Here is a 17364-nt window from a genome sequence, read left to right on the forward strand (position 1 = left end):
TTTGATGTCAGGTGGAAGCAGAGATATGTCAGGAAATTCCTTTAGCCGTTCATCACCAATTAAAGTGTGTCTTGCGCCAGAGTTGGCCATAACTTTTATACTTCTGTTGCCTATTTGTAACATACAAAATGGTGCATCCTTATTGGTATCATCAATTTCGTATACAGTCAATAAATATTCAGATTCATCAGTGTCACTGTTATCTCCATTAACATTTTCTGACTTTGAATTTCTAACTTCTACATTTTTGTTTCTAAATGTATTTCTATTTCTGCACATTCTCGCATAATGACCTTTAGATCTGCAATATCTACATACTTGACTTATAGCCTATATTAGTAGCTAAATGTCCTGGAAATCCACACTTAAAGCAAATATATTCTTTTCTTTCAGTATTAGTTCCAGAAGTAGCAGTTTTTTTTGTGTCAAATCTGTTTTTATTGTTATTTAAGAGTCACTCAGTACATTGTACACTTTCCTCATAACATTTGATGGCAGATATACAGCTTTCATAGGTACATTAGCATATGACATATCATGGAACAAGTATACCAGCTGTTACTGGGTGATACAACAGATGTTTGTCCAGAATAACAACAGCTCGCCTGCCTGCGTGTCGACTCCGAGCCCTTCCAGGGACCGGAGTGTAGTCCGCTCAATGGTCCGTACAGTTCGGGGCTGGCCTTTCATCTTGAGCTTGGAAACAGATGTTATATATGAAACAATAAACGTTAACTTTGGCAGCAGAAACCTCACAAAGACTCCAACTCCCTTCCTCCCCCTTCCCACTTTCCCAGCCCCAACCCTCTGCCCCCGCCCTTGTTTTGTGAATGCTCCTCAAGTACGGCTACCCTGATGTGTCTATCGTTATGTCTCAGAGGGGTAGGAGTTGAACATATCGGCATCCGCCCTCACGTGCCTTTCCCATCCTTTTCACATCCCTTGTGTTCCCCTCCCTGTCTGGTTGCTGTAATGTACCCAACATTCGCTCCCAATGTGCCGCTATGGGTTCCTTCCTGAGCCCCATCATTTCCTCTCTGCGTATGGCGGTCCACTCTGCCCTGGCCCACGCCTGGAATGAGGAAGTCCATGCACGTGCGCATGGCGGGCCATGTGCCTTCCACCTCCTTGTGAGGAGGCGCTTTGCCACCACCAGCCCCAGGTCTAGAAAGCGGGATGTCACCTTATCTTTGGGGGATCTCTTGAAATGGTGTAGGATGTACTTGGGCCAGTCAAAGGGTATGATTCGACCCGTGCAGTTCCGCAACATCTCTCTGACTGTTCGCCAATAGGTACCCAGCCCTGGGCAGCTCCAGAACATGTGCAGGAATCCCGCCCCCTGCTCACTACACCTGGGGCAAAGGGCGTCTGCAGGACAGAAGTACTTGTCAATCAACTCTGGCGTGAGGTAGGCCCTATGGACAATGAAGAGCTGAATCTGGCGGAATCACATGTTTCTGGGGATTCGGACCGGACCCTTAAGCACCCTTTCCCATTCCTTATCTGTTAGCGACTGCCCCAGGTCCAGCTCCCACCTTCCTCTAAGGGGGTCTAAACTGATTGCCACGTGCTCCCTTAGTGACGCCCCAAACCAGCGGACCAAATGTCTGCCCCTCCCCATGACGTGGAGGTACTGCATTGTTAAATGCTGCCGGGGCTCCGTAACTACGTCCCCCCATCTGGCCGACAGCTGCGCTATCAGGGATCTGTGCATCAAGAACCCCCCAGGGGGTAGCCCTTCCTCGGTCACCAACGTCTCATATGTCGTGAGCTCCCCTTACCTGTATAGGTCACCGAGCGTGTGAATGTCGGCCTCCCACCACTCTGCAAGCATGGAGGACGTGAGCACCCCCTCGCCACTGGGTGAGCCCTCCAAGGGTATGGCGAGCGAATAAGGGATCGTGCCGCGGGTGAGGTACAAGGATCTTCGATAGCACTTGCATGCCACTTCCAAGGGGAGTGGGCCCTGGCGTTCGACCTTTGCCATGGGGCGGGAGAGTCTGGTGATACACTCTAGGGAATATGGCAGCATTGCCGTGGCTGTGTCCTCTCTACCTCTATCTGCCAGCCAACGAACAACCCATTGCAGATGCACGGCCAGATAGTAGTGCTCAAAACAGGGGGCAGCCAAACCCTCCTGATCTGTTGGCAAGAACAACTTCGCCAGCGCCAGTCGGTGCCTAGAGGTGCCCCAGATGAAGTCCCGCAATAGCTTATGGAGCATGGCACAGAAGGAATCCGGAATAAACAGCGGTAGGTTGACAAAGTGGTACAAGAGGCAGGGAAGCATGACCATTTTAGCAAGTCCCACCCTACCTGTGATGGTCAGCGGGAGCGCGCTCCAGAAGCGTACCTGCGATCTAATGGCCGCAACAGCCCTCCCAAGATTCCCGTCGAACAAGTCGGCCGGGCTACGGTATATTTGTATCCCCAGATAACAGAAAGTGTCCTCTTTCCATTGGACTCTTGTACCCTCCAGATGGTATCCCGGGTCTTCAGTTCCTTCCCTGAAAGCGTAGAAGCAGGATTTACCCGCATTTACCCTGAGCCCTGAGACGGCAGCAAATGTGTGTAGTAGCTGTGCCAGCTGCATGGGTATGCGTCTCACATCCCTCACAAACACCAACAGGTCGTCGGCGTAGAGCGATACCTGGTGGGTTGCGTCTCCCATCAGGATACCATCACCCAGGGTCTCTCGGATAGCTACAGCCAGGGGCTCGATTGCTAGCGCGAACAGTAGCAGGGACAGAGGGCACCCCTGCCGGGTGCCTCGGCCCACCACCACCGGTTCTGAAATGTATGGGCCCAATCGCACCCGAACCACAGGGTTCCTGTATAATAAGCTAATCATGTGCAGGAATCCCATGCCTAGCCCATATCTCGCTAACACCGCCAATAAGTAACCCCATTCTAGGAAATCAAACGCCTTCTCCAAATTTAGCATAAGGCAACCTGCCCTAGGCCACTCCCGCGCAGCCTCAGCTGCCACTCTAAAGTATCTCCGGAGGTTCAGAGACGTGGACCTCGCTGGGACAAACCCGTTCTGATCTGTGTGGATTAAGTGGGGGACCACCTCAGCCAATATGTCCGCTAGCACCTTAGCAAGGACCTTGTAGTCTGCGTTGATCATCGCCAGGGGCCTATATGAACCCAGGGCCATGGGGTCCCTATCCGGTTTAGGCAGGGAGACCAGGAACGCCTCTAGCATAGAGGGTGGCAGTGACCCTTCCTCCACCGCTGTGGTGTATAACTTATGCAGCAATGGCGTCAGGGTTTCCCGGTACGCTTTATAATATTCGGCGGGCAGGCCTTCCGGCCCCGGGGTCTACCCAAATGCCATGGACTTCATTGCTTCCCCAACTTCCTCCAGTGAGAGGGGCGCATTGAGCATCTCCTTCTGCTCCTCAGAGGCCGTGGGCAATTGGACAGAGTCAAAGAACCCCTCTAGGATGTGCCTGGGGCCGATGCCCTGGGCCCTGTACAGCTGCGCATAGTGGTCTGTGAGGGCGTGATGAAATTCACGCTGTGTATACACCATCTCCCCCCCTGCTGTGCAGAGGGCTCCTATCGGGGCACCCCGTCCTTTCTGCTTAATTAACCAGGCCAGCAATCTGCCCGCTCGGTCTGCTTTGGCATGCGTTCTGGCCGTGTGCGCAGCATAGTTGTGGCACCTCAGCTTCTCCGGGAGCTCCGCGTGCTTAGTGCGGAGGTCTCCTAGCTTGTGTGCGTACCTACCCCCCTTCCCCTTCCCGCTCGTATCGCAGAAGTTCAGCCTCCAGGCGCGTCAGGGAGGCAGAAAACGTCTTGCGTATGTTCCATGTGGCTCCCATGCAGTGCCCCCGGACAGCCACTTTGTGTGCATCCCATTCTACCACGGCATTGCTCGCTGTCCCTTCATTGCTATCAAAGTACCCGAGGATGGCCGTGCCCAGAGACAGGCAAAACTCTGAGTCCTCTAGCGCAGTAGGTTGTAGCCTCCACGTAGGGACGGGTGGGCGTTGCACTTCCCAGCTGATTTGGATCCACAGGGGATTATGGTCGGAGTGTGTTCTCCCCAGGTACTCTGATTGCGTAATAAGTGGGAGCAGGGATTGGGAACCCACCCTCCTGTCCAACCGGACATGCAAGTCGTGGACTGTGGAATAGTAAGAGTACAGCCTGTCTTCTGGGTGCAGTGTGCGCCACAGGCTATGCAACGCCCAGTGCGAAAGCCAGTCCCTGAATGCCTGCGCATTTGACGCTACCGCCGCAGCACGGAGGGGGGGGAAAGACCTGTTCAGGTGTACGTCTAACACCATGTTCAAATCCCCACCAAGCAGCCAAGGGAGCCCAGCATAAGGGTAGAGAACCTTGGACATCTGAGCTAGGAAGGGTTGCTGATCTACATTCGGGGCATAAAGGGATCCTAGCAATACCTCCTGACCATTCAGTTTCCCCCGCACTATCGAGTACCTACCCTCTCGATCCACCTTCGCTTCTTCACATATGAAAGGGATTCCCGCCCTCACCCAAACCAGGGTTCCTCGTGCATGTGCCGAGAAGACAGTGCCATAAATGCGTCCCCTCCAGCTCCTGCAGAGTTTGTCAAGCTCTGCCTGGGTCATATGGGTCTCTTGCAGAAGGGCGAACCCCACAGCGTGTCTCTGCAAGTAGGAGAAGATGGAGTAGCGTTTCGATGGTGTATGCATGCCACGTATGTTCCAAGTCACTACATTGGTGTGTGTCATGTGGCTGGGTACGTCGTCTCAGGGCGGAACATTGGAGTCGCTTAGGGTGGGCCGAGTCATGCTTCAGGGGGGTTGTGTCAATGTGCTGCAACTTGAACATAGTAACAATCTCAAACAATGTAACTGAAAGGGCGAATCCCCGGAAGGGCTACGTCCAAACTTTGAGCGGAACATGCATGGTAAAGAGCTAGTCCAGTGAAGTGGCTAGTGGGGTGTGTGGTATGTCAGCATTTAGTCTACTCTACGACCCTGTCTCGGGTCTCCTGTACTCGTAGGAAGTGTGTGATGAGTCACTGGTTAGACCATCTCGCCGGAGCAGCGTGGGACATCGCGATATAGACTGGTGACCGCATCCCCTGCGCAGCGCACCCTGTCCCCTGGCTAGCAAGGCAACTCACTTACGCGCACATAAATTGCATTAGATGACAAAAACATTGCTAGCACATAGCACATTCCAATAACATGCATGTGAGCATATAAGGAGAGGGGGAGGGGTGGGCAAGAGGAGGGAAGAACAGTGTGTGGTATACACATGTTTGTGGGTCATAGAGATGTACCACTCAGCATCGTTCAATCACATGAGCTGGTCAGCCGTCTGAGGTGTCACCACTGACATACTCAGGTCCTCAGAGAACACAGTGGATGGGGATGATGATCCACTGGTTCCCGGGTCGCTGCATCCGTGAGTCTCCATGCGGCCATGGCTGCTCGCTGTACCAAGGGTTGCCACCGCCTCCAGAGCTTCCTGACGTTCCAGCCTCATCTTCTCTGGGTTGGGTGCAGCTGGTCTTGGCCCTGTGTCTCGGCGGGTTCCTCTCCGCCTGCGCCTTCTCGATCTCCTCTCCTGCCAGCCACCATCTTCCGGGCCTGAGGGCCTCGGTCCTTTCCACTGCCCCGGCTCTTCTAACCAATCCCAGACGTCCAACGGGGCATCAAAGAAGCGGGTCCCCTCTTTCGAGACCACCCTGAGGCGGGACGGGAACAACCGGGAGTAAGGCAACTCCAGTTCCCTCAGTTGACGCTTCACTGCCATGTAGGTGCTTTTCCGTTTCTGGACTGCTGCTGTGTAGTCTGGGAAGAACATCACCTGACCATTTCCCACAGTGAGGTCACCCAGCTTCCTGGTTTCGCGGAGTACCACGTCCCTGTCGCGGTAGTTAAGGAGTTTGAAGAGGAATGGCCAGGGTCGGGCTCCCGGCTTGGGCTTCTGCGCTGGCACTCTGTGCGCCCTCTCAACCACAAACTGTGGTGATAGCACCCCCCCGGGGCAAGAGGTCACGCAGCCAGGTCTCGACATACTGCTCTGGAGTTCTGCCTTCCTCACCCTCTGGAAGGCCCACCACGTGGACATTGTTGTGTCAAGAGCGTCCTTGCACATCTTCTATGCGGTCCTCCAGTGCATGGACCCGATCGATCATATCCTGGAGGGCTATGGTGTGATTTTGCACCACAGGTTGGATCTCCTGGAGTGTCTGCTTTTGCTGGGCAAACGACTCCCCTAACGGTGGTCAGCATGGAGGAGGGTAAAGTAAGACGTGACTTTGTCAAGCCTTGACTCTAGGGATTCCTTTGTTTGCTCCAGGGTGGTGCCAATCCTTTCCACCGCTGCCAGCACACTGTCCATTTTGTCCGCAAGATTCGCAGCCTGGGGCTCCATGCTTCCACTCTGGCGCCCCAGTGAAGGTCCCAAACTGTCAGCCCTTGGCTGTCCATTTTGCGCTTTGTCCCGCAGCCTGCCCATGACTAGTTGTTGTGCCGTTGGCATCCACAGGCGGTCGTTGAGTCGGGCGAGCTTGATCAGCTGCAGGCCGCCAGGGCCCAGGCCCCTCCTTATCTTCCGTGCCGAGAAGAAGGCCTATTGCAAATGTCCCACGGCTGCGCTGTCAGCAAGTGGGGAGCTCCCTCCTGGGTGACCACCGTCTCTGTCAGGGAGCCAGTCGCGTTGCGCTGCCCACCGGCACTGATGCCTGTCAGTCTGCCGCACACCTTCCCAATCTATTACGCCAGGTGCCCCATTGTCGTTCTCACCACTCCGCCAAACACAACATGGCTCCACCAGGCTCTTGCAACCAATAACTGTTGCAGCACCGCGACAGGACAGGCGTAGCACTCCTATGGTGCTTCTAGCCACCCAGTGCTCATGCAACTCCAGCTTCGAGGGCACACCACCTCAGCCTCAGTCCCGCTCAAAATGGCGCAGCTCCCAAAATGGCAGCCAAAACCCCTGCGCTGCCAGCTGTAGCCTCGCAGGCCCTGCCAGTGGGCTTCCTCCCAGCGCTGCCGGATATTTCCAGTCACAGTGAGTATGCAAGCCCCTCAGCAGAGGCCTGCGCCCCTGTAGTACCCTCAGGCGCAGTGTGATTCCCCTCCTACTCACGGACAAATGGGGCCCCCTCTTGCCCCATGTTCCTCACCGCTCTCACGTGACGTGTGGGCCAGCCCAGAGCCCCAGCCGGGCCTCACACCTCAGGCGTCGCCTCACTGTCTGCCAAGCGAGTCAGCTCCACGGGTCCCAGGACAGCACCGGTTTCAGGGACCCTCACCTCCTTGCATAGTCCTCCTCCTAGGCCTCAACTTCACGGCCAGCCAGTTCAGGGCCCGGGCTCAGGCCCACCCAGGCGTGCTGGCCTTGTGATCACCAAGCGCAGGGGTAGCTGATGCCTCCAGTGGCCCCCCATGCTGTTTTCCTCTGCCTGCACTGCACTTGAGCCCCGAGTCTCTCCAGCACGGACCCCAGGTGAGGCCGTCTCCCTCAGCACTACGGCACCATCGCGGCCTCCCATCCGCCCCAGGCCTCACTTCTCACCTTGGCGGGCAAACAGTCACAACGGCCGGTGAGGTGGGGGCCCGGCGGCACTTGTCAGGCCTCTGTGTTCAGGCGGTGCAGGGCCCGGTCCGCAGCACCTCCTCTGCGAGCCCCAGGGGCAGTCTGCCGCCCCACAAGTACCAGGCTCCCCACTCCTGCTCGGGTCCCGCTCCGCCAGCCTCCACTATTTCACCGCTCTCAGGCTCCCTAGCCCCCAGTGCCGTCTGCGGGCCACAGGACGATGCCTCTTCGCTGGTGCCCGCCACCCGCGCGCGCCCGCCTCTCGTCCCGGGCCGCTATCCTCCTCACCAGCGGCTGATGGTTACGGGGCCTGCTGGTCCTTACGTGCACCTCTCCCAATCAGTCTCTCCAGGACGCCATCGACTTTCAGGGCAGTGCAGGGGCAGGTCGCGGCGCCTAGAGGGGTGCCCCAGCGCCGTCGCAGGCTTCTCCGACAGCTGTTAGGTCCCAGGGCGCTTTCGCGCCTTTCGCCACCGGCGCCGCTGCTCTCCAGCCGGACCGCTGCCGCCTCGCCTAAACCGTCCAGACAATAACCATCGGGCACCACAGGCTCCTCACTGCTTTTCCCCTCCGCACCCGCTGGTTTCGAGCACAGGAGACCTCTCTGTCGGATAAATGCCAGGATAATTAACCGCATGCGTGCGGGCGGAATTCCGCCCGTACTCTGGGTTTTTAAAAATCGCATGTTACGTGACGAGCTGGGCTCGTCATGAGCGTGCGAGGAGGCTACGCCATGACGAGCCCAGCTCGTCATGAGCGTCGAAGGGGTTAAGGGTCGCATGACGGAGCGTTGTTAGTTCGCTTCCGCCATGTTAGCTGGCTGGCCACGTCCCCCCAGAAGTAGCAGGTTTGTTGGTGTAATTTTCAACATTTATTTTTAACAGAATGTATTCCAGACGTAAGATTCTTTTTTTCTGACAACTCCTTCATACCTAACTTCATGTCTTCAAAACGATGAGCAATATCAAGGGCTTTGGACAAAGTTAAATCTTGTGCAGAGAGTAACTTTTCTTGTAATTTGGCATCCGCAACATTATGTACCATTTGATCTCTTACCATTTGATCATGAAAATTTTGATACTTACATTTTGCAGCCAAAATTCTTAAGTCTTTGACAAACGTGTCAATGGGTTCATTGGATAGTTGCTGTCTACTTAAAAATGTATGTCGAGCAACCACTTCATTCATTTCTTTTATATATTGTTTGTCAAGTTGTTTAATAGCATTTTCATAAACATCCGTATATTCATCACTGGAATTATCAGTTGGTATTGGAGGCAGATGACTTAAAACGTGTCTGCCTTCAGGTCATAGAGAATGTTTCAAAATGGCAAGTTTGCGTTTATCGGTGTAATCATCACCTCCAATTGCTTCCTTATAAGCTTCGAAACCTTCCTTCCATTGTTTCCATTCTAAAGGAGGTTCTCCTGGCGAAGCTAAAAATGGAGGATGAGCATTGAAGCTTTCCATCTATGTATTGAGATTTTGTGGAAAATAAAGATAAAAATGCTATGTTAAAAAAAATAAAAAAATATTATTGCCCGTGCTGTGTATGTCAGCGTTAAATATTGTTGACACACAATTAAATGACGCACTGAAGTGTGTATCAGCAAAAATTTCCAGTTAAAACCACCTAGAAATAAAGTTGCTTGTGCTATCAGAGAAAAAAATGCATATACACACGTGTTGAATTGTTTCTCTGTGTCAGGAATAATCCTAAAAAAAACAGGCAGTCAATCGGTACTAGGCAACACTAATTATGACATCAGCGCTAAGCAACATGTGAATGAGTTGCCTTCAGCGCTAAGCGCCATAAACGTTCTGTTACCTAGAAACACTTGTCTGACATCACAAGTGTGAAGACTCCCATTATCAGTCTCTGCTCATGCGTGAATTACGTAAAAGGCGCTCGTGAGACAACGCGAGCATAAGGGTTCCAGAGCGCGAGTCTCAGCACACTCCCAAAGATGATTTACATTTAAAATCAATAAAGTCTCACCGCATGAAGGTCGGAATTCGGGATTTCCAGCTTTGCCTCTGGGGTTGCGAGACGAGTACTCGGCATAAATGTCAGCCGAATTATTCACTTACCAACGCCAACCGTCTCTTGATCTGCATACGATGCAGGGCTTCAGGCGTGTATCCTCTGGGTTATGTTCTTTCAACACTCTTATCAATTTTTCTACAATCCCATCCTCGTCGCCAGTGTTACGTTTCCTCTTGAATGAAGACAAGATGATGAGGTAGGTTCTCTTATTTTATTAATGAGAAGGAACAAGATAGATGTCATGTAATGAAGCCTGAGCCAACTGTCCATCTGTGGAATCTGGCTCACACGCAGTGTGTTCCAGATTCCTTCAAAGAACACAGGATACCACGGATTACTCATGAGACAAACACGCTCTGCTGAAACTGCAGATCTAATTCACTCAACACTCAAACTCTTTACTATACTCTTCTCTATCACTGAATGTGTTTGGGAAAGGGGAGGGTGGGGTGCAAGAGGAGGACAGAGAGAAAAACAGTGAAGAGAGGCCTAAGAGTGTGGCAAATGAGAATGAAGAATACCTTTGGAGAACTAATGCCACACTGCGCATGAAGGACAAGGAGGAAGAAAGAAAAGTGAGCTCAAAGAATGATGAAGAGCATGAGAATACAGTGGAAGATCTTCAAAGACGAACCACTGTCACTTGGAAGGAGGGTGGTAGGGAAGAGGAGTCTGTGGGTGAGGAAAAGAGGGAGAAGGTACCTGATGAGAAAGCTGCTGAAACAGAGCAGGAAGAGGTCATGGTGGTAGAGGGAGAGGAGGAAATATCTAGGAAGCGTAAGAGCCTGGAGAGTGAAGAAGAACCTCAGGATAGGTCCACCTTCATACGGCTGCAAAGGGGCATTAAAGGAGACAAAACTGAGAGGCCCATGAATGAAGAGATGGAAGAGACAGAAAAAACTCAATGGAAAGTCACTGTCAGACTGTTCAGGCAGGCCACAGAGAGGACGTTTTGTGGTGAATAAAGTAGAAAAATCTCATGCGAGTTCAACTCTCACACATCAGTATGATTTGACATCAGAGAGATCTATGGAAGAAGAGGATGAGAAGAGAGAGGAATTTCAACAGAAAGTCACTGTCATACTGCAGGAGCAGATCAGGAAGGAGAGGTTTATTGAGAATGTGGAGGAAGAAGGGAATGTGGGTTCAACTCTTACACTGCAGGATGAGGTGAGATCAGAGAGGCTAATGCTCGAGGAGAAGGGTGTGGATGAATGTGACAGCTGGGTAATTACCACACTGTATCGTGATGGCAGAGTGGTAGCTAGAGAGGCTGGGTCCCTGGGCGGAAAGAACGAGGAAGAAGAACCTCCACAGACATCCAATTCTGCAATGAGGGAGCAGAACATGGAGGGAAAGGCCATGGATAGACTTGAACAGAAGACAGATGAGAAAGAACATAGTCAGAGAGGCAGTGCCACACTGGAGCAGGGTAGTGAGGAGAGGGACAGGGAGGAAATTAATGTAGATGAAGAGGTCAGGATGATAGGTTTGATATTAGACCATTCAAGAGCATTTGTCACAAAACAGGAGCCACTAACAATGACCGAGCGAAAAGAGAAGACAATGGCAAACCATTTCCCTGAGCAGGTAAATGAAGACCACTTCGAAAGAAGAATCATCGTCTAAAAGCAACAGGGTGACATACATTGTGATAGAGATGATGCTGCATCTCAAAGAGAACCAGATAACCTGCAGGAAGTGGGAATCTTGCTAAAAAACGAGGAAGATAGCGGGGCATGGGTGAGTAACTTGTGGGTAACGATAGATGACTTTGAGAATGTGTAGAGTTGTTTGGATGATAAAATGAAACTTTCTCACAAAAAAAGGAGCAGATCCACAACATGAAGGGAAGGAGGAACTCTATCCAGGGGAACAAGATGACCATCAAGAGTTAGACAATATAACTCACCATGGACCCTGTTACCAACAGGAGGACAAATTGGAGGAATTAGTGGGGGGCAACAAGGAAACATCTCAAAAAGAATTAGGTATCCAACAGGTACAAGAAGTAGACGAAGAAGGGGCATTGTTTCTGAAGAATTTGTGTGACCTACAACTCAGCGAAAGAGAGGAAGAAGAGACGACAATACATCAAAAGCAATCAGGTGATCTACAGGTGAAAAAAAAGAGAAAGAGGAGAAAAAAATGTCTAAGAAGGTATATACTGACATACATTTGAAGGAAGGTGTGGTGGAAGCCTTTCAGATGGAACAAACTGAAGTACCGAAGGAACAGAGAACACCTGAGTGGGTACCAGGTGACACACGGAGGAGACATACATTTCCCAGTTTCAGATGGAACATGGTGACCTAGACCTGAAGAAAGGGGAGGACAAAGAAAAAACATCTATGATGGAAAATGGAGACCTACAGGAAGAGGGAGAAGAAAATGAAGAATTGGTAAGAACTCAAGGCGACATGGGGGATAATCTGAAGGTAAGAGAAATGGAAGAGGCAAAAGCCACTCACAGGGAACACAGTGACCAACACATGAAAAAAGAACAGTTCAACGGGACCAAGTTGACCTACACAAGGAGCAGGAGAGTGGAAAAGATGAAGCATCTAAGATGGGTAATGGTGATTTACAAGAGGGAGAAAGTGGGAAAAGGGAGGGAACCTGTCAGGAGGAAAAGGAAAAAGTTGACTAATTTGACAAGGAAGACATCATGTCTCATAAGAAATCAGTGACAAAAATATGGAGTGTGGAAGAAGAGACACATGTGAAAAAACAAGTATTAGAGGAAGAGAGAATTGAGGGAGTTATTTCTCTGGGAAAACCAAAGTCGGAAGAAGAAGGAAGAGAAGGAAGAGTGACATCTCTGGGACAACCAGTATCTTTGGGAAAAGGCCTGGAGGGAGATGCATCTCTAGGAACACCAGTTTCAGAAGAAGACACACGTGTACAGTGGGAGCTATTCTTAAGAGAAACAATATCAGAAAAAGGGATATTTGAGGGAGAGACATATGTGGGAGCACCACGATCAGATAAAGAAGAAATAGAGGTGGGGAATAAATTATTGATGGAACATGTATCTGAAAAATTAGGAGGAGAGGAAGAAGACACATGTCTGGCAGAACCAAGATCAGAAACAGAGAGAGTTGAGGGAGAGATATGCCTTAGAGAACTTGCATTAAAAGAAGTAAAACCGGGGGAAGAGAGCTCTCATTCAGATGGAAGAGAGGATGAGAAGAATTTCCTTGAGCAACTAGCAACAAGATGGAGCACAGACGGTGAGATTTCTCTAAGAGAACTGGTACCAGAAGATGAGAGCGTGGAGCAATGGACATCTCTGGAAGAACCAGTTATAGACAAATGGGTGGAAGAGAAAGAGATATCTTTTGGAGAATCAGTATCCAAAGAAGTTGTAATAGAGGAAGCAGCATCTCTAATGGAATCAACATCGGAAAAAGAAAGGAAAATAGAGGGAGAGCCATCTCTGGGAGAGCCAATATCAAAAGCAATAAGAGATGATCCAGATGCAACTAGTGGAGAATCATTATTAGAAATAGATGGAAGTGAAGGGGGAGGGACACCCCTGGGAGAAGTAGCATCAGAAGATGAAGGGGGGGGTGGTGAGAAAGACATTACTAGGAGAATTCATATTAGAAAACGTAGGGGGAATTGAAGAGCTATATCTGAGAGAAACAGTATCAAAAGAAGTACAGAGAATCTAGAGGCATCTCTGGTTGAATTGGTATTAGAAAAGAAATAAATAGAATAAATAGATGAGGGTGCAGCATTTCAGAGAGAGGCAGTATCAGAAGAAGAACGACTGGAGGGAGAGTCATCTGGGGGAGAGTTAGTATCAGAAGAAGAAAAAGGGAGAGTGGAGGAAGAGCCCTTTATCAGGGAATCAGTATCAACAGCAAGAAAGAAGAGAGAAGAGCCTCTGCAAGAATCCGAGTATGAAACAAAACGAAGAGAGTCAGGAAAGACATTCTTGGGAGAACCATTGTCAGGAGAAGAGAGGTTGGTGACAAAGATATTTCTGAGAGAACCACGACATAGGGGAGGGGCTTTTCTGGGAGAGCAAGAATCAGATAAAGAAGAGGAAGGAGATATATCTTGGGAGGAACCAAAATCAGAAAGAGTCAAGGGAGAGCTATATTCTGGTGAATCTGTATCAGAAAAATAGAGAGTGGGGGTAGAGCCATCACATGGGGGAAGTGTATCTGGGGAAGACAGAAGAGATGAGAAAGAGACATTTCTGGGAGAACCACAATCAGATCGGAAAATAGGGGGAAGAGACATTTCAGAGGGAAACATTATTAGAAGATGGAAGAGAAGAAAGGGAGATATATTTGGGAGAAGAAGTAAACATAAAGAAAGGCACATATCTACATAAGCCAGTATCCCAAGATTTGAGAGTGAAGACAGAGATGATTCTGCTGATGCAAGAGTTAGAAGGTGGGAAAGCAAATGTATAGCTATTTGAGGCAATTAGTGCTAGAAGATGGGAGAGTTAAGGAAGAGATATATACCAGAGAACCATTATCAGAAGAACGACAAGAGGAGAAAAAGACTTCCCAGGGAGAGAGATCTCAGGGAGAAGTGGCTAAAGAAGAAGTAACCATAGTAGGAAATGCAGTTCAACGAGACCCAGTATGCAAAGACTGGTGAGGGGAGACAGAGACATCTCTGAAGGAGGAAGTGTCGGAAGAGGGGAGAGTGGATGGAGAGGTATAGCAGGTGTAACCAGTAACAGAAGCTGAGAAAGGTAAGGGAGAGACATATGTTAGAGAACCAATATCAGATGACAGGAGAGAAGAGGAAGAGGGGCAGCAGGAAAAACCAGACTCAGACATAGTGAACATGGAGAGAGCTCTAGAAGAACCAATATGCAAAGAATGGAAATTGCAGAAAGAAAACTCTCTCGGAGAGCAAGTACTAGAAGATAGGAAAGTAGGGATAGAGACATCTGAGAAGACAACATTATTAGAAGAGCTAAGGGTGGAGGGAGAGACATCTCAAGGATGTGTAGGATCAGAAGAACGGAGAGTGGAGGGAGGGGCATATATGAGAGAGCCAGATTCAAAAGGAGACAGAGGAGAGAAGAGAAACATGTATCTGGGAGAACTAGTTTTAAAACAAGGAAGAGTAGAGGAAGAGGCGTCTCTGCAAGGGCCATCATTTGAAAGTTGGATAGTGGAGGGAGACACAACTCTGTGGGAGACGAGTTTGTATAACAAGAGGGTGGAAGATGAGATGTCTTTAGTTAAACCGGTGTCAGATAAAAGGAAGAGTGGAGGAAGAAGCATCTCTGGGAGAACCAGTACAAGGGAGTATGAAGTTAGAGATATATTGAAGGACCAGTAGCAGAGGGGAGCATGGAGGGAGAGATATCTATGGAAGAGTCTGCATCAGAAAAAGGGATACTGGAAAGAGAAACATTTCTGGGAAATCCAGTGTCACAAGAAAGCAGAGGTGTGGAAAACTTAGTTATGGGAGAGCCAGAGTTAGAAGAAGTAGGATTGGAAGAAGAAAGACATCTGAAACAATCCTGTCATCCACCAAAAGGAGAGGAAGAGGAGCTCTGTCAATCACTCAGTGAACCAGACTTGCCACCACAAGAACTGGAACAGGAAGTAAAAACAATTTCAGTTGACCAACCTTATTTCAAACACCAATTGGTAGTTGAAGAGACGCATAGAAGTCCAAGTAAAAGTGAATATTTATTTCAGGAGGCTATATTGATATGAACACAGGCGTCACTGTCAGCCTCAGTATTGGAAGGGGACAAGTCTTTGAAAAAAGCAACCTATCCTGTAAGTTTGGAGACAGACACTTTTTCTCTGGCAGAAACATTCTGTCCACCCCTGGTACAGGAGGGGCAGATAACTCTGAACAGCCATAAGGAGAGGGAGCAGGATGTCATTCTTTTACAAGAAAGTGAGTGTCCATCAGACCTGGCCAGTGAGAAATATCACATGGACAAAGCCAAAGGACACTTTAGCAAAGATAAAAGGACTCTTCTGGAGAAAATGCAATCAGTATACTCTCTGGAGAAAAGGCTTCTTGGGCAAACAGATGGTCCAATGCAACACCAAAGAGAAGACCTGATGGTACTGCCAACCCTTAATCCCAGATATTTGGATATTGGAGAAAACACTCAAGTGCAAGAATTCATTACTCATCCTGGTGAAGAAAAGGCTGTGCAGAAAATGGCATTCACAAAGATACGTGTCCTTCCTCCAATTATAGGAACAAGAAAAGTAGATGAGTCAACTCAGGATCTTAAAAAGGGAGATATATTCAAGAGAGAACCCCGTCAGCAATCAGTAGGCAAAATGAAAGACACAACGAGCCAGTCACATGAGAAGGAGGCATCTGACGGACAGACAGTCGATACAGCAGTTGAAAAGGATAAAAAGAAGGAAGATGCGCTAGAAGGTCTGTTTAATCTGGTAGGAACTCTTTGTGAAGAAACAAATCAAAGCCCCAGAGGCGCACACCTTTATTCTTGTAAATTTCTCAATTAGAAGAATTGTTTAATGAACTTAACTATCTTTTGCGCGCTACACAGTATTTGAGGGCTGCCAGTACCTCATACTAAATTAACTGTGAATACGTTCAGGTACACCTGTCCCTGAGAAACTGTGTGCACTGCAGTGAAGTTTACAGTTGTTTACCTTCACTGCAGTGCACACAGTTACTTAGGCACAGGTGTACCTGTACATATTCACAGTTAAGAACTCTTATGCGCCTTTTGAAACCTGGTACGATTGAACCCCAAGCACAGCACAGCCGTGTAACACCGTTTTATTACACCAGAGCCCATCTATTCAAAGCCTCTCCAATTGTAAGTGGATCGCAGATCTACCCTTTGTTTTATTGTGTTTTGCCCAGTTTATCTTTGCTCATTTATGCCAGGTAGCACTAACTGAAAACCACCCAGTCCATGGTACAACATCCAAAGAAAACTGTTCGGCGTTAAGCCATCTGATGCTTATAAAGTGTATTTTTGAAAGATATTTCGGAGCGGGGTGAACTTTGTAGCACAAGTATGATGCAGATTGGTACTTGAGACCTCATTTACAATATGACTGTTCCCCCACCGTACATCAGGGTGGCACAGGCAATTACCTTCACCACTCTGGTCAGACCACAGACCACCATATTTAGAGATCCCTGCAGGACCTGTAGGGATCTCTTTGCCTTCAGAAGACACTGAAAGGTTGCTGAGTGGCAGATATGTTTAAAGTGGCTGCTCGGCGAACCTTTTTGCTTTGCATAAACAAACTACCAAAGCAGAGTTTGTTTTTAAAAGCTAAGAGCTAATGACCCTTACACCCTTCTTTCAGGGTGTGGGGGTCATTTTTTATATGTCTTTCCTGTTCGGGAACCATGGCTGTACCAAACTGAAAAAAATGTGCATTAGACCACCTCTACCAGGCCGTTGTTGTAGGATTTCTACAAGTAAAACCAGCGGGGGAACCGCTGTTGGAACCATGATGGTCCACTCCACTCTAAATAGAGGGGGCAGACAGGGTACTGCGAAAGGTTTGTGGCAGAGTTCCCTGTCCACCAGTAAAGCTAGGAAGAAGCTCTTTAGCATTTTGTGGACAGGAAATGGACTGCTTCACTCGGAATTGGGACATTGAGAGAGTTCCAAAGCATGGGACACGGAAACAAACAAGATTGACTACCAAACTGCCCTTCTAAATGGGCACTTTTTTGCATGATGCCCAAATGATAGCCTACATAAAGAAGCTGTGCGATGACTGTTTTAAATCTTCCGTTGGGCATCATTGTAACTAATT

General features: G+C 49.2%; 1 protein-coding gene and 1 pseudogene across 1 annotated transcript in view; both read left to right on the top strand.

The window, feature by feature from the left end:
* Nucleotides 1-17364, top strand: part of LOC144768557 (uncharacterized) — a 258342-nt gene that overhangs the window by 71292 nt on the left and 169686 nt on the right. The gene's annotated exons all lie outside the window — the stretch shown is intronic.
* On the top strand, nt 6936-11230 carry LOC144767007 (uncharacterized; annotated as a pseudogene).

Source organism: Lissotriton helveticus, chromosome 7 (genome assembly GCF_964261635.1).
Source record: "Lissotriton helveticus chromosome 7, aLisHel1.1, whole genome shotgun sequence".
In the NCBI taxonomy this organism is placed as follows: Eukaryota; Metazoa; Chordata; class Amphibia; order Caudata; family Salamandridae; genus Lissotriton; species Lissotriton helveticus.